Raw genomic sequence first — 18,218 nt, forward strand, 5'->3', positions numbered from 1 at the left:
ATGCCTGTCAGCCGGGACCTAGTATGAACAGACTAGGGAGACAGTTTTCCTTTCTTTAATCCTCTCCTATTCAGGGTAGCTGTGGTGAGGAAAGATGCTTCGTAGGATGACCCAACCTCATAACTTCTCCCTCAAATAATGTTTATAAATACTTGTTTTCATTTAAAGGGGCTGATTATAAATGGTTAATAGATAATGGTCATAGTCAAGGATTTCTAAAGAAAAAAAGAGGAGGATATGACATAGAAATGAATACTGCGTTGGTATGGACTTTGGTTTACTAATACAAATTTCAAGTCAATTTTGTTATATGTATATTTCTACTCCTGCTTAAGGTATAATGTTTATACAAATCATTTAAAAATGGAATATATAATTAAAAATTATGGATTAATAGACAGTCATCTATAATAGTCAAACTTGTAGTCATGTTAGTTAGCTTTTCTAGATGTTTAGAGAGATTTAAGATGGATAGGTCTTCTTCAAACCTTCCACAGACCTACAGAATATGGCATTTAAAATGTTTTAAAAACTTAAAGACTTTTTCAACAGTGAGACATGTCTGCTTCTGGTAGTACCAATTACTTCAAAGAGGTTGAGGGGCATTAAAGAACCTCATTATGGAATTTGCCTTCAATGTGACAAGGCTAGTTATATGGGTAAGAAATTGTTCTTGCCTGGACTGCTTGATGGTATGCTGTAAGAACTGGACATGCAGGACCCACAGAAAAGTGACTGCTGAACTTTCCAAAAGTCAGGATGGTCCTTCAGGGTTCCTGCTTCACAGAAGAAATAGCCAGACATTCTGCAGAAAACAGAAGAAAGCAACTGACAAATGTTTCCAGTACAAGGCAGAACAGATCTTCAAATTTCCTGTGTTACTGAAAAGTCTGCCAGGTATTATAGGCCTGTAAGATAAAGATGGATATTCCAATGTTACAAATGAACTTTGGGTGACTTTCCAAGCAGTGAGATGTCTCTGTCATTTCTAGAACTTTGGAAGTTGCTTACAATGCATTTCCTGTTTACTTAAGTAATATTATAGCATTCGGGGTCTTTGACGGATTGAAGATTAGATGGTTACAATTATAGTTTTCCTTAGTTATGATAAAAGATAAATTAAATATAAAACTTTAGACTTACAAAAATAAGATAGATGATATTTTCCTTAATTTGCCAAATGTAAACAAACTAAGTATTGTAACTATAATTCTTGTTTGATAACTATTTTGTACATGTAATTTTCCTATGTTAAAGTTAAAACCTTCCTTTTTAATTAGAAGGAAAAGAGGAGATGATGTGGGATGTCCTTCTGTAAATATGCTGCTTTTATTGGTGGATGAATGAAGTTGTTTTGGCCAGTTGCTTAGCAGAGTAAAGCCAGGTAGGAAATCCAAACAAAGATATATAGAAAGAGTAGGCAGAGTCAAAGAGACACCACGTATGTGCCAGTGAGCCACAGCCTTCGGCAATACATAGATTAATTGAAATGTGTGAATTTAAGATGTAAGAACTAGCTAGAAATATGCCTGAGCCATTGGCCAAACAGTATTGTAATTATTATAGTTTCTGTATAATTATTCAGATCTGGGTGGCTCAGAAACAAAAGTGCAGTCTCTGTTTACAACTGGTGCCTCTGGGTATTTCTTTGGGACTGAAAGGTTGTGGGACCAGGCAGGAAAGAAACCTATATCTACAGAGTCTGATCCAAATAAACAGGTCAAGCAAATGTGACAAAAGAAACTTCCAATCTTCATGTTCTAGCTATGCTTATTATTTTGAGTGGACCATAAAGTGAACGGCATTGGCCCCGTTTTCCCCAGAATTATTTAGGGGTGAGGGGAGTATGTTAGTTACACTTCTCATTGCTCTGACAAAATAACTGACAAAAGCCACTTCTGGAGTAGAGGGGTATTGTGCCTCATGATAAACAAAATGTGGTGGCAAGAACATGAGGTGGAGATGGCTATGCCACATATAGTCAGAAAGAACAGTGAGATAAACATTCTACCTTTCAGTCTAGTATGCCAACTCATGGAGCGATGCTGCCTGCATTCAGGTGGGTCTTTCCAGTGCAATGAAGCTAATAAAGATAACTCCTCACAGGCATGCTCAGGGTTTTCTCTCCTGGGTAATTCAAAATCCCACCAAGCTGACAATCAATACTAACTACCACGTGGAGTCTTCCTCAAAGAAACATGCTCTTCAGTTGATAATAATGGGCAAAGCACAAATAGTTCTGGAACTATTCACAGGAAAATGGGAAGCCTCTGGTTCAAACCCTACCTCAGCTGTGAAGTCTGGAGCAGGAACTTGGCCAGTCTGTGCCTCAATTTCCCTGTCTGAAAACCATGAATAATAAACTACCTTCTGCACCTGGATGATCCAAAATCTACAGGCAGCTATGTTTCAGTTATGGGAATGCTTAATGTGTATCAAGCCTTCAATGGGCTATTCTAAGTGCTTTACTCTGAATAGTGAGCACAACCTGAAAAGATTCAGACTGCAGTGATCCCCATTCTGTTCAGGATCAGAGAAGTCAAGAAACTTACCCAAACTCACACAGCTAGGTAGAGGGTACAGGACTTTCTTCCCCTGCAGTTCCAGAGTGATGCCAAGCAGTCTCTGCTACAATGCTATGATGCCGTTCCCTGAGGACAGCAAGGCATAAGTTGCTCATTCTGTAACTGGGATCATAGCTATAAACCACACTGGCTTCATTTCTAAGAATCCCTGACTTTAGACGGGAGATCTTATTTGGCATTTGGGTAGTTAAATTCTAGCTCCAGGAGCGTGGAGCCTTCTGTATGCTTGTGTTTCGCCCACTTCCCACCCCCACCACTGTGATGAAAGAGCAGGGCTGAGGGAGCTGCTCCAAGCTCTGTGAGACAAACTGCAGTCTCTGGGCCAAAGAGGCCAGGAAGATCTCCATCCCAAAACTGTTAGCAAAGCACTCTGTGGCCTGTAGCCAAAGCTGAGTGACAGCCACCTGTCCTTGACTGGGGAACTATGGGGCAGAGAGCCACATCACAGAGAGCAAAGCTCCTCAGCCTGAATACGTGTCACCTCAACCATCCAAGCGGACTCCAGAGGTGAGGGAGGCTGCCTCCTTAGTGACCATGCCTGATCCATCCCCTGAGCATTAAACTCAAATGCTGCAGCAACAGACTCAGTCTCAGTCTGACCTGCAGCAGGCAGGCGACCAGGGACTGAAGCTCGCACGGTGAACACAGCACTTTGATGGGAGGGAGATGTTGAGCTGGCCAAATTGAAGACAACTTATTGTAATTTGTTATGTCATGTTAAGTTGATATCTTTGGGAGGACTGCTCTTTTTTTTCTTTGAAGGGAAGCAGAGGACTAGTAGATCTGGGGGTGGTGAGGGAAAGAGAAGGAGGACTGGGAATAGTGGAGAGAAAATAAAACTGGCTGGGATGTAATGTATATAAAGAATAAAAATTAAAATTAAAAAAAAATGAAGACATCCCTTGCCAGTGCCTCACAGCATTTGCCATCAGCAATCAGAAGGAAAATCCCTGCAATGAAGGACCATCCTACCTCCTGATCTGAAGCCTCCTGTAGCCCCTACCCAAGACAGGCTCTACAGGAAACTCTGGCAGGTGGAATGTAGCCATCAGTTCTGGGCCAGGAACATGCCCGCCCCTGAGTTGCAGAAGCAATGGTTGGGTCCTTACAGATGTAGAGCAGTCTCTCCCAAACATCATTCAACAATAATGTCAATCTAAAATCAAGATGCACACCGCTGGGAGGAACGTGGAGCAGTGGTGGAGGCCAGGGCTGTCTGTGGTTTCGGTAATGTTCTGTTTCTTGGTCACAGAGTTGATCACGCAGGAACACGGCTTTTGGGAAAGTGCACCAAGCTGCACAGCTGATAAGCTTAATTATCAACTCAATTAGTTGAGAAGTGCCTCAGAGATTAGTGAAGTACACCCCTGGATGCATTTGTGGAGGAATTTCCCGAGACAGATCACAAGGGCTCTGATCTAGTCAATGACAGGTTCAAATTCCCCCTAGACTGCCAGGAGGTGGTAGAAGTCTCAGTGGTGGGGCCTGGCAGAAAGAAGTGGACTGCTGCGGAGTGGAGTGCCTCTGAAGGGTAAGTCTGGCCCTGATCTCTTTCTGCTCATTTTTCTGCTTCCTGGCTGTCACGCAGTGTGCCTAGCTTCCCTGAGCCGTGCATGCTCTTCCTCCATAGTGTCTTGTCACAAATTAAAAGCAATACAGCCATCTCACTGTATACTGAGACCTCTGAAACTCTGGTTCAAAATACATGCTTGCCACTTTAAACTATTTCTCTCAGGTACCTGTCATCACTACAGAAAGTTCAAATGATACTCACATGCACCAGCCTTTGTGACAGTTCACAATTTGGAGGAAGAATTCTAAATTTAAGCTGGGCAAGGTGATACATAATCCCAGCACAAAGGAAATACAGGACAGAAACTCCAACAGGCCAAGATCCCAGAGGCACCAGATGATGCAGAGGCCATGAAGGGGAGCTGCTACTGACTTGCAAAACCCACCTTCATATAGAACCCAGGACCAGCACAAGACAAGTTGCATGGCTTTCTGTCCAGCTTAACGAGTAAACTAGTCCAGGCCTGCAGCAGGCTCTGTACCCCTGAGGTCTTGTGTTAAGCAGCCAGGTCAAGTCACATACAGCTCTGAGTGAGCAGGTGGAGAACTCAAAAGGGGAATGAACATATGTACAGAAGGCTGGTCTAAACCTCACTATCAAGAAATTCTGAGAAACAGAAGGTCAAAGAATTAGATTCATAACAAATTTTATCATGCATGATTATAAACTGATCCTTTCTAAAGGCACAGAGGAGCCAGGTTCAAAAGTCTGAGTCTTAGCTTACAAAAATACAGTTTAATTCCAAGTGATAACTGTACAGAATCATGGCAATTTGGTTTGTAAGTGCTATCAAAATATAAGCACCAAGTTTGTATGGTTCTCTTGAATAGACCCTTTTCCCTAGAAATGCTGAATAAAGACACCCACTTTGATAGAGACTATGCTTTGAAAAAAGACCCACATACAGTATACATTTCAACCATGTGAGCGAGTTAGGCAAACAAGCGGTAATAAACAATGACAAGAGGTTAAAGCAACAGTTAATGAAAGAGGAGTCCTAAGAAGAGGACATGCTAACGCTGGCACTCTGGGTCTGATGTCCAGAAGATAGGCTAACAACAAAGAACTCAAGGGCAGTGCTGTACCCAGGATAAATAAATGGTATGGGATTCACATGCATGACATCCAGTGCATGAGGAAAGCAGGTACCATACAGCTTCTTCACCAAAACAAGGGTTTCCCATCAATTCTGCCTATGCTGAAAGTCAGTCCAGGCTATATCCAAATTTTTCCAAATGGCTCCCACTTCTGCCTCTTGCAGTCTCAAAGGAATGGGTAAAAGACAGCCCAGTCATCCAGGGAACTTGGCCTAGGAAAACCACCAAGATGAACTTTGGCCCTAAAACTAAAAGCTGTTTTATATCAGTAAACCAAAACAGCAGCATTGGCCTTCACAACTAGGATGACGATGGCTAAGGCTAAAATCCATTGTTATGAAAGTGCCACACTTCCATGGAGCAGCAGACATGGCTGATGGGGGATTCCCCTCTGTATGCTGTGATTACCATTAACGAGTAAAAACTGGTTTGAGCCTATAGCAGGGCAGAACAGAGGTACGTGGAGAAACTAAATTGAATGCTAGGAGAAAGAAGGGGGAGTCAAGAGAAGCCATGTAGCCCCACAAGAGAGAGAGACATGAGACAGAACTTTGCCAGTAAGCCACAGCCATGTAGCAATACACAGATGAATAGAAATGGGTTGAATTAAGATGTAAGAGTTAGCAAATAAGAAACTAGAGCTAACAGGCCAAGCAATGATTTAAGTGATATAGTATCTGTGTGATTATTTTCAGGCTGAGCAGCCAGGAACAAACAAGTGGCCTCATACAACACACGGCTAGTTTAAGGACTAAAACTACAACTGCACACCGGGCATCACTTGCTAAAATAACAGGGTAAGTCTTTGCACCTGCCCCTGACATTCTGTGACCACCTTGAACTCTGAAAACTTCAAAATATTGGCATTTTAGTAGATGAATTGGGTACTCTTATAACTTATCCCTCCATAACCCAGTTTTCCTCACAGAACCACAAATCTCCCCAGTGCTCCTCCTCAGATCCAAGAGGGCTGTGAGACAATGCACAGCTAGATGAAATATGTTGGAAATGAGAAAACTAGTCACGGTGGGATGCAGATTTCATCAGGATTGAGTTAGAACACTCCTACAAATCTGCTTGGCCCCAGCACTGGAGTTGCCTGGCTAGCAAAAATCAGCAACTAGATCTTTATGTCCTAGTCTGCTTAAATGCAGACCCTTCAAGGGCGTGACAGTGGGACAGCACACACATTTGCAACATGCAAAGATGAGGCAAGTGCCATTCAGTGGCTACCACTCTGCCACCATGCTGGAAAGTTTCACTTCATCTGAGAGCTGAGAAAAACTAAAAAGAATTAAGTGAGTAAACCATCACAGGACTAGAGGGAATCAGAGCAAGAGAGACTGAGGATGAAGTATTCCAACACACCCTGACATACTGTCTCCAACTGTAGTTAGAGTCAAGCGCCTCCTTTTTTGCTTCTCATTTCTATTTTGATGTAGCAAGATCTTGCTATGTTGCCCAATAATTCAGCCTGTTCTCAACCCCCTCCTACCTCACTGTCCCTAGTACTGAGATAACAGACATGTCCCACTACCGCCAGTTATGTGGTCTGTCTTTGAGACAGTCAACAACATGGGAGTTAGCCTGCACATCCTGATAGAGATGAGGTGACTCATACCAGTTTCCCAGTGCCCATGAGACCCAGAGTGAATGGACCTCTAATACCTCTCACTACTTTTCTAGGCATTCCTTCCAGACACAGGACCCCCATTATAGTCTCTCACTCAACAACTGAAGAAGAGCTTAGGGGCCTCTGCTTTTTCCTTATGACTCGTTCTTCCACCTTCTTCCAGTGTTCAAAGTCCTCTCCACAAACTCCTGCTTCAAAAAGCAAGCTCAGCAGGTAAAAACGCTTGCTGCCAAAAACTGGCAGACTTAGATACCCAGAACCCAGGCATTCAAGTCAGATGAGATGACACACTTCTGTAATCCCAGCACTCCTACGGCAAGGTGGGAGGCAGACACAAGAGCTCATGGATCAGCTATCCTGGAATACAAGGCATGGCAGAAACAAGAGGGCCTCAGACTCAACACGGTGGAAGAAGAAAGTAGACTCTCAAAGGTTGTTCTCTGACCTCCACACATATGCACATGGGCACATACACACCACACACACATACGCACACACCATTTTAAAAGCTAGTTTTAAATGTATGTTCTACCCCCTGCATATGCAGATTTCCCTATCATCTATTTATATGTTAATACATTACCTTTCTTTGTGGTATTTCACTCTAAAGAAGGCATGTTCTCCTTGTTTTTATACAAACTGATTGTGAGCTTCACAAGGACAAAGCCAACAATAACTTCATCCACTAATGAACCCACAGTGCTTAGGACAAGTCTCATATCAACTGGTGCTCAACAAATAGCTGGAAAATAATTAAACAAAAGAATGAAAAGGAAAAGAAGATCTAAGTCTACCACAGGTTGGTGTCAGGTGGTCATACAACATCAAAGTGTCATCCAATGCCTTTCAGTGAACTCCCTCACTAATTCTTCATAGCGGAACTGTGCCCTCTTTCTCTCCAGGTTGCTAGAAACACAAGATTTGGAAGTAATTGTGTATTTCAAAGGTTTCCCCGAATTGCTGTATGTCACAATTTTTCCCTGGTAGCATTAAAGAAAGTGCACTTTGCACAGGGCTAACCCTAGGAGTGAGTCAGCCTGAAGGAGCTGCCCACTTATCAAGCTCCACATGCCTTCTGAGGGCCATGCATCATGCCAACTCCAGCAAAGGGCTACCCAGAAGGAGGCCTGTACCACCACCAAGCCCTGTGCATTTGGCTAGAACTTCAGAACTATGCAGGAAATCAGTAGGATACCAGGTAAAGTCAGACTGGGAGACCATGAAGGTTACATACCACCGTCATGCAGAGCTGGCAGAGTCTCAAGGTCATGGCTTACACTGCAGGCTGACAACATAGCCTCTCATCTACTAGCCCAAGAAGAGAGGTCCATACCTCCTTCAAATCACTGTCTTGCTGACACACAGTCACTGACTCCAAAGTCAACCTTCCTAGAACAATGACAAACAACTGAAAGCTTACAAATGTTTGAATTGCCCTCTTCCCAAGCACAAAGGGGGTGTCACCTGAACCTCCATAGCACAAGTAGTACATGGACTGTGAAGTTTTCTGCATGGGGAAAAACATTTTTTTTTTCAAAAAATAAAAGCACAGGTAGCACCTTTTGAGGAATACAACTGAGAGCTGTGATGTATGAGCCCTGAACTCAGTAGGTTTGGTTTGGGTTTGGGTTTGTTCTTGTTGTTGCTGCTGTAGGCAGTGTGAAGGATCAAACCCGGGGTCATGCACAAGTCAAACAATCATTCTCCCTACCACTGAGCTCTATAATTTCCTTTCTAAGGGTCACTTAGAGTGACAATAGTTCTCATCCCTTTCTAAGATCTTCCCACAAATTTCCACTCCATACCTACAAAACCCTCTCAATGATCATGCTAATAATATTCCCAATTTTACAACAAGGAAACTAAATTCCAAAGTGACTTAGTGGGTTTTAAGCACTATGCTTTCTTCCAACTTCTCCCCCACAGGGTCTTCATCACTCTGAGTTTGAAGCCCTGTGCTATATATAATTCATTGCTCGATCACCCTATAAAAGGAAGAAAAGGGAAGCAGATTGTCATCCACCTATAAGAAACTAGGAGGACACTTGGGGAGAGCAGGAAACTTCACCTGGGCTTCCTTGCTCACTTTATATGTATAAAGGCAAAGAGGAAGAAGACAGAGAGGGATACCTTGTAGCTGTTGGGCTTTCCTTCTTCTACAAAGAAAGCAAGAAAGGACCCCAGGGCAATTGTTTACCTCACAGTTCATGTTATTCTAATACTCCATGGAGATACTAAAGCTGAGATTATATGTAACCCACTCAAGTCCCACATGCTTTCAAACTCAGGGCTGCCTGGCTCAAAGGGTCTTCCACAGGCCACACCAGGCTGTCAGACTTCAGCACAGGAGCATAGTGGACAACCTTGCTTAAGCCAGACAGATGACAAAGTGAGATCGAAAAAACTGAGTCTGTCCATCTGTAAAAATGTTTATTCCACAGAGGCATCGCAGGTTGCCATACAGACTTTGCAACCTTAACAAAGAGACACCAGGTTCACTGATATACTTTGCAACCTAGAAAAAGCTGGATATGAAAAATGCCAGGAGAAAAGTAAGGTTCTCCTGGAGGCTAAGGAGGATTAGGAGTAGCTCAGCTGCCTCCAGAAGGTCAATACTAGCACCCTAGTAACCCCTGCATTGTACTGCAGGGCTCTCTGGCCTCCTGACAATGTAAAGAAATTAAAACCTAGAAGGTTAGTTCAAAGTAACAAGCTCCCCCTTGAGAGCTAGGCCTCTCTTTTCAAAGCCCATGGGGTCAGGGCTGCACAGAGATGAAGAATGTGAGGAGCAATAAGAATAAAGAATAATGATATAAATGTATGAAACTGTCAGCTGGTGTTTCCTTGTATGCTAGCCAAAACTTTATTTAAAATAATAAAAAAGTACACAAGTTAATAAATAAGTCACAGAGAGCTCCCTTGTTCCTTCTACAAAAATAGGATGCTGAGAGGGGCCAGCACCCGTGAACCAAGAAGCAGCCCTAATGAGATATCAAATCACCAGCACCTAGACTGTTTCAGTGGCTGATGCTTGGTTCTATTCCTCTCAAGTCTACCCTACCTCCCAAAGGGAGTCTGATGCAGTTATTCAAGACAACCAGGTTCTTCTGTACTGAGTCCCCAGCCTGAGTCCTAAGATCATCCTATCAACAGACCCAGGATACTAGCACCTGTGGCCCCTTGCTACAGTCATCCTCTGCCCTCTATCATGAATATCCTTCAGTCCAAGAAGGAACATTAGACACCAAAGCAATGACTCACTGGTGCACCCAGTAATTACCATTCACACGAATGCCTAAGAAATTGCATTAATTTTAGATAAGATCCAAATGACAGCTTTTAAAAGTTAAATGAAAAAATAATCTGAAAGTATTAGAGAACATGTAAAATCCCAAAGATAAACAATGTTTTGAGTCAAAATATTCAACATCTTCAAAAATCCCTCCCTGTGGCTTTCCCAACTGCCTCCATTTCTCTTCCATTGTAAGCAATGGCATGTGCATGGTTGGTAAGTGTTTAACAAGCTTGTGATCACATGCAGGGTCTACGTCAGACAGTGGTGAGGATACGGTTAGTATTTAGAGCCCTAAACACCTACAAACAACCTTCAAATGAATCCTCACACAGTACTGCCCACAGTCTAAAATAACATCATCTACTTTACAGATAAGGAGATGCCTATCATCTGTCCAGAAGCTTAAGGTTGTTCCCAAAGTCACATCAAGTGCCTGACCAGATCTGCTTAGTCCTAAAGCCTGAGCTTTATTCAATTTCCCACACCTTACTTACCCACAAGGAAACTCTGTTGCAGATCTGTCCTGCATGACAGCACCATTGCCTTGTTTAAATCTCCACAGCTGTGACTTCTTGTAATAAGACCCTCACAAGATTGGGCGCAGCAGCATTTCCTTATGGAATAGGAAGCGAGTACTCACAAGGTACACAAGGCCTCTTCCCTCCCGGTAAATTCACAATCCACTAAAGACTGCTGCTGAAAGAGATTCTCTGTTGGTGGTACAGCTGCCCATAAGCTGCCTGTACCTCAGAAGGTATCCCCAACTTCAGTGAGACTCACAGCTCACCAGACTAGACTTTGGTAAAAAGGTTTCTGTGGTCTGCTGTTACCCTCGATCTGCAGTGAACAGAAACACACCCCCAAGGAAACATCACACAATGAACATATACTGAGAACCATGATAATCAACAGGTGACACCTACTCTGCAAATTCTCACCACGCTCCCTTCAGAAGCACCACTGCTCTGCTTTTAATTACAAGAGCTGCTCCCAAGCCCCCTCATTCAATATAAAGAAAAGCGTTCACATTCAGCTGTTTTGTCTTAGGTTTTATTGTCACACTGGCAAGTGCAGCTGTCTTGACAATTTTTGTGGCAAAGGTCCAGGAATCCAGCTCCCTCCTGGGTTAGGCAGACTTTCTGCACCAACAGCATTCCTCAGCTCCACTTGTGACATCTTTTTCACTGAGAGAAAAGAAGGCACATTTTCTTCAGTCCACTCATTCATAAGTTTGAGATGAGGAGATGGCTTAACTTGTGCTGTAAAACCATGCATGATGGTGTCCTTAAACAACCCCTCTCTTTTTCTTTTTTCTTGCCTTCTGCAGCTCCAACTTCAGAAACTGGGGTAAATCAGGCTTCTTGGAGGGGTCCTCATTCAGTCCACTAACATTCAGACCACTAAATAAGAGCAGAGAACATGGGAGGCAAGCCATGAATCTGGAGTCACCAAGGGATCTTACAGTGCTCATGGACCAGGAGGAAAGGAGACCTAAATGTAGTTAGTAGTGTACGCTTGTGTATGGTGGGTTGTATGTAGATGTGCAGGTATACATGCCGAAGTGCACACATGAAGAGTCCAGAGGAAGGAGTTTGGTGTCTTCCTCTATCACTCTGCACTTTACTGTCTTCGAAAAGATTCTCTTGCTGAACTAGAAGCTTACCAGTAGCAGTAGGCTGGCTGGCCAGTTAGCTCTGGAGATTGACTTGACTATGTCCCTCAATATTGGGGTTATAGGTACATGCAACAATGACCATCTGTCAAACTGGTGCTGGGGATTTCAACTTGGGTCTTCATATTTGTAGACCAAACACCCTTACCTACTAAGCAATCTCTCCGGCCTCAATTTTGCTTTTATTTTATAGCATTGCTACAGGCAGATGCAATCAGCTATGTTTGCTACAAAGGGATGGGGCTTTTAGATGAGGACTTAAAAGAAAATGACAGTGGGGGTAGGGGGACGTGGCAGGACATTTTATTTGTTGTTTCCTTGATGCTTCAAAGTTTGGCCCAGTAAATGCAGTGTGGTTCAGGAAGGCTGAAGGTTCCTTGTCCCTATGGACTGCATACCTTCAGTACAGAGGGATGAGAAACAGAAATGCGAATGGACATGACTAGCCACATCAATACTAATATAGAGGACCCAGATTTTTCACCAAGCTGGAGCTCTGCCAAACCCAGCTGATAAAATCCCCCCTGCTTAATAGATGTGTTCTTCTTTTCCATTCTTTGAGTATCTAATTGTGTGCTAGGTACCATACTCTATGCCAGCATCACGAGAACAAATTGTGAGGATGCCAACAACAAGAAGGGAAGGTGTAGGGAAAAGAATGAAACTTTTATATCTACAACGAATAACTTTAGCAAGTAGCTGGCTAGCTCTAGATTACTTAATTTCTGCAAAACACAATCAACAGCACCATTTGGTTTACCTAATTAACATTCCCAATTAAAATTAAACACACATCCTAATGTGGGGTTTCCTCCTTTACCTTTATAAACTGCCATTTGCGCCTATGTGCTCCATGTCTGTCTCCTCTCTATCCAGAGACAGACCCTCATCACTCTGGGACAAATATCCCTGCCCCTTTGCCTTGTCCCCTTCCCGTTCTCACCTCCTAATCTAATCTATTCAGACCTCCCCTTGCACTCCTCTTAAAAATTACACCTGCAAGATCAATTAGCCTGAGTCAGAAAGCAGTCTCTTTAACTTTTCTTCCCTGCTTAATAAAAGATTTCTCTGTGAAAACATGTATTTGGGTGTGGTTTGTGCCTAATCCGGGGTCCAGGAGAAAGCCCCTGCTGTTCAGGAGTTCCCTTTGGTCTTGACTCTTCCCATCAACACCACTAAACTCCAAGACTTGCTCCATGCAGGCCCATCTTATCACATATAGCCTATTAATACCCACTGCAGCAAATGTTGACTAAACATCTCTTCACTCACACACATTCATGGCTGGAACAGAACTCAGCTGATGGGCAGATCTGACTTCCACAAGTGGTGCAGCTTAAGGTGGCTCTATGCCTCTCATTCCTCAGACCAGAAGGCTAACAGAGCACATTATTTTCATAGTAAACACAAATACTTACCAGAAAATAGAAACATTCGGATCTTGCAAAACACAGACTTAGACCTAGAACCTCCACTCCCACCTATGGGTCAAAACTGAGGACCACAGTAAAGGCCAAATTCAAATGTCAAGGAACCTGGGCAGGAATTCAGAGCATAGAGGATTGAGGCCATTCATGCGAATTGTTTATACCATGTACCTCCTGGGTGCCTCATACATACAAAATGATCATTAGGTCTTGAATAAATGAACAAATAAAGGAAAGAATGAAGACTGAGTACTCTTCAGAGCCATGTCAGGACACATGCCAATTTCACCAGCAGCTACTGTGAATCCTAGGTGCAGTATGCCAGAAGTACTCTTGTTAAATATTAGTTTGCCAAGTCCCTGGGTTCCATGGTACTTTAACTGGAGAGGAGGCCATTCAAATCCTTGTACACTCATACCGTTATTTTTTCGTGAATCTGATTATGAAATAAATCAATATTCCTATTCATGCCAGGAGCTCTTTGCACACATATCATCACCTCTGTCACCACAAAAGGGAGCAGTGATTTGCATAAGAGGGAGAGGGGAAGGGAAAGGATCAGAGGGAGAAAAGTAAAGAAGTGAATTTGCATCCAATCTACAGTGGTTAATTTCCCTTTAACAACCCAACTGAGACTAGAGGTGTCAGCAGCACATTAAAGTCCATGAACTTATGAGATGATGCATAAGGGAAAAGGGCTCAGTTTAGAACACCTAAAAACTAAAGTCTGGCCAACCAGCACGGAGATCTGATCTCGGCACCAGGAGAACCATCACTGGGGTGAGTTTCGGACCCGCGGCAGCAGCCCAGGACAGTGAACTCAGACAACTCAGACGTTCCTCATCCTCCCTATACTTCCTGGGCTTCCTGCTGGGCCTATACTCCCCACATACTGCCTCTCTCTTCCTATCCCACCCAGCTTGCATCCAGAACCCTCCCCCCTTCTGCCTCCCTTCCCTCTTCAGGCACATAACATCACCCAGCTCAGCCTGTCTGGGCCCTGGGGCCGAATCCTGAGGGCAACCAGGCGGGCGGGTGGGAGCTCCTTTGTATCAATAGCCTGCCTGCAGCAAGCAGGCGCTTTGTTTTTGAGCTACCCAACCAGCACGGAGATCTGATCTCGGCACCAAGAGAGACAACATGGAGCACCAGGAGAGCCATCACTGGGGAGAGCAATCACTGGGAAGGTACATCAGTAGGCAAGGAGACCTGATCCTGTAAAAGAAGATCCATAGGGGAGTATTCGGAGGAAGAGATGGGCAGGCACCAATGCAAGAATTCACCCAACAATCTGAAAAACAACATGAAAAAAACAGAACCCAGCAACCTCACAACAGGAGGACATGAACACCTTAATCAAGAAGATGTAGAAAAAATTGACTTTATGAAAGTGATTGACGCCCTTAAACAGCATGTAAAAAATGCCTTTATAGAAATGGATGAGAAGTATAACAGCTGGGAGCCTAGGCAGTTTGTATGCTCAACTTACTAGACCTGGATAGAGGTGGGGGTTCCTTGGACTTCCCACAGGACAGGGAACCCTGATTGCTTTTCGGGCTGGGGGGGGGGACTTAATTGGGGGAAGGGGAGGGAAATGGGAGGCGGTGGCGGGGAAGAGACAGAAACCTTTAATAAATAAATAAATTAAAAAAAAAACTAAAGTCCGCAGAAAGGCATCATTTTCCATTACAAGGTAAAGGCTTTAAAAAAAGAAGAAAAAAGAAAGGAGAAAGGAATGCATTTTAATTAAATATGAAGACACCTGCTCCAAATGGAAAGGCAGTAAAATCACATTATGCCATACTGCAGACCCTAAGAATGCTTGCAATTCTTTCTGGAACTCAACCAAAGTTGAATCTTAACTTATTCCATTTCCCACTCTGAATTCTGCTGACACCAGAGACATGGCACCTCAAATATGTACTGAGACACAAGACAGAGGGAAACAGAAGCCTGCCATCATCAGCTTATCTTCACAGAAATGACACAGCACATTAAAAGTGTTGCCACAAGCAGGAGAAAAAAAATATGTAAGCTAAAAGTGGCGAGAGTGCAGCTAAGAGAAGTATCCTTTTAAACAGGTAATAATCGCCAAAGGCTTCACATGCCCAAGGCACTTTAGATTCTCTGTGCTTTCCACTTTCAAAGAATGCTCTAGTAGATCACTAAATTAAGATATACAGAGCACCAAACACACGACACACTCTAGTAGACACAAAATGATGCATCTATACAACATGAGGCATCTAGTTTGCTACCTTCTCTAAAAAGCCCAAAAGCCACAGATTAACCATGAACTAGAAGCAATGGCTAAAGGCATTTTGTGCAACTCCAGCATCAAACTTTCCTGTGAAGGCATGTTGGATACACGTCTCAGCCCCACAAATACCTCTGTCCCCTTCACAGATGTGTTGAGAAGGAAGTGGAGTGACCACAGTGAAGGTTCAAGGGTCTACTGAGTTCATAGGGAAAGTTAAAGCCTACCCATCTCTGTTTCCAGATCCAAACCCAGGAAGCTATCACTGTGGGCCTGGACCATGCCACTCTAAGACTAAAGGAGCTGTGATTGTCAGACCACACCCTCAACCAAAGCTATATCTTCTTTGTTTTATCCTCAGCCTCCCATATATAGAAGCCCGTCTTCCCAGTATTCTGAATTAAGCTACACACCTCCATACCTAGGGTGTATGGGACCCCAGTAGCTAAGATACATACACATGGTCCAAATAAACCTTGACTGGTAGGACAGAACAAGGAACAGCAGACATTCTAGCTTCCTGACTTTTCCAGTACACAGCCAGGACAAAAGTCACTGTAATCCTTAAAATACAGCACCAGGGAAGCTATCCACAGCCGCTTCTCCTAATTCCCTGGTCGCCTTGCATTATTCAGTGTTGGATTTTTACAGCCCATGGGGTTCCATTGTGGAATGGATTTTTAGAAACCCCCAGCAGCCTCCAAGAACAACAGTTCCACCTTCCAAATAAAGCTGAGTCAGAAGACTTGGAAGCAATACCTCTCTACTCCCTTTGGCCTAAGCCCAGCCAAGAGAGAACATGGCTGGGAGTTCCAATTCCAGCCACATAAATGCACTGTGTGACAAGAAAACAAACCCCAGCATATCTCGGTGTGCTCCTCTGTGTATCAGGTAGTTTGACACCCACTCATCAGGTTGCGGCGAAGACACAATGAGAATCATTAATCAAGTGGTTGACATATTGCCAGTGCTCCAAAAATAATAGCGTCTTTTTAATTCACTGCATGGGAGTCAGTTCAATGAAAGCTTATACACTGAGCTTGATTTTTCAGAATGCTTCAGCAGCTGATAATTATCAGCAAATAGGACAATATTTTAAATTAAAGTTACCCCAGCAAATATGATCACCCTTATTTTGTGTTATAACACAACAGAAATGCAAGACACGAGGTTATGCCCGTCAACAAAGGAAGAATAGGGAAGTAAGTTCACCTGCCAGAGGTGAGCAGGCAAAACTGGGTATCTGTATCTCTGGGTATCTGTATCTGTCAGAAAGGAGAAGAGGACAGGAAGGAAGTAGGAGGAAAGATTCACTCTAACCATGAATGTATCTAAGTCTACAAAGAAAATGGAAAAGCAGAAGATTCATATGTTTCCTCTGTTGCCAGCATCTCTAACAAGAGAAGATGCAGGCTGAGGTAACCAGTGAAAAAAGCCAAGATGGAGTGAATTCAGGCTCTGGTGAGCTGCTGCTGTACAGCAAGCTATCATCAACCAGCAGCCCAGGGCAGCAGACCTGTGTGAGCTCAGCTTGTGCAGCTCTGGCGTGAATCTGACCATGGCATAATAGATACTCAGGGCATCAACTTGCAAGGCTGCAGTCAGTGTCACCAGGTGGTGTTCTTGTGCATGGAGCCCTGGGAAAAATCTATCCATAAGCTCATTTGAGTGTCCATTCATTTCCTTGTACCTGAGGGACCTGTCTGCTTGTTGACTGATACCTAGGGTCACTTTCAGGCCCCGAACCAACTGAAGTTCCTTGCTGTGTGTACTCCAATGTGTGGCAACTTCATGAAGGCAGCAATAGTCTCATGCAAGAGTAACAGAATGGAATGCCAAAAGTGCCCTTCCAGTCCCTCGGTCACTGACTATTGATTATGAATAGGCCAAGTCTCTTTGTACACAGGTGGGTTTATCTAGAAGGCCCCCAGAGTATCCATCTCCTGCTATTACAATCTGGCTCTGTTGCACTGTTTGAAATTTCTGCAATTAGATATTTATTCTCTTGGTTTTCAAATGAAAATTGAGCAAAGGAGCTTAAGTGTGAGAAGCAACAGAGCCAAAGTGCCTTCCTGCCAGCCAGCCCTGATGATAGACTAGGCAGAGTTCCCCAAAGAGAAGAAATCTGGAGTTAGTGCTCTGCTTTCCCAGCCTTCACCCTAAGTCTCCATCAGGACCTACACAGGTTAAAGGCAGGACCCCCCTGAAAGGCCTCTACGTCCCTTCGCCAAAAGTACAGAAATAAGAGCAAAGAAAATTTGACTGGACACACCCATACTGGCAAAGCATCTGCTGCCAAGAAGCGAACATGTTACAGCCTTTAGATCAAGCCCATTCTTCTGGGAAGCTTTACATGCCCACTTCTCTGCTTTATTTTGCTTACCCTCAAAAGCTGAAAGTAGTAAAAACTCTCACTGGTGATATATGTGGATGAAATCCTGTAGACCTGTCATGCCATGTAGGATGGGGCTCTTCTTTTGCATCTTAATAAGACTGAGTGTACTCTGCTCTTACACAACCATCCACCTCAGAACTTGATATCCACCCGCTGAAACTGTCTTCTGCTGCTGTTCCAAAGGAGCACAAAGTTGGACACCACAATGAGTCAGAACAGCGAGGCATGATGAAAACATGCAAGGAGGCAGAGAAGCCCTTATCTGGCTCCATTTTATCCTTGCC

The 18,218-nt window shown here is 43.6% G+C and overlaps 1 protein-coding gene across 6 annotated transcripts in view; it reads right to left on the reverse strand.

Moving 5' to 3' along the window:
• The window catches only part of Large1 (LARGE xylosyl- and glucuronyltransferase 1), a 464,139-nt gene that overhangs the window by 427,549 nt on the left and 18,372 nt on the right, over window positions 1–18,218 (reverse strand). The window contains exon 1 of one of the 6 annotated variants that reach the window (XM_075976473.1): window positions 2,553–2,641. The exons of 4 other annotated variants lie outside the window; for them this stretch is intronic. The gene's annotated coding sequence lies outside the window, so the exon portion shown is untranslated. Of the gene's footprint in view, window positions 1–2,552; window positions 2,642–18,218 lie in introns of those variants that run through there. One more of the 6 variants, XM_075976477.1, reaches the window with a different exon arrangement.

Source organism: Microtus pennsylvanicus, chromosome 6, assembly GCF_037038515.1.
Source record: "Microtus pennsylvanicus isolate mMicPen1 chromosome 6, mMicPen1.hap1, whole genome shotgun sequence".
In the NCBI taxonomy this organism is placed as follows: Eukaryota; Metazoa; Chordata; class Mammalia; order Rodentia; family Cricetidae; genus Microtus; species Microtus pennsylvanicus.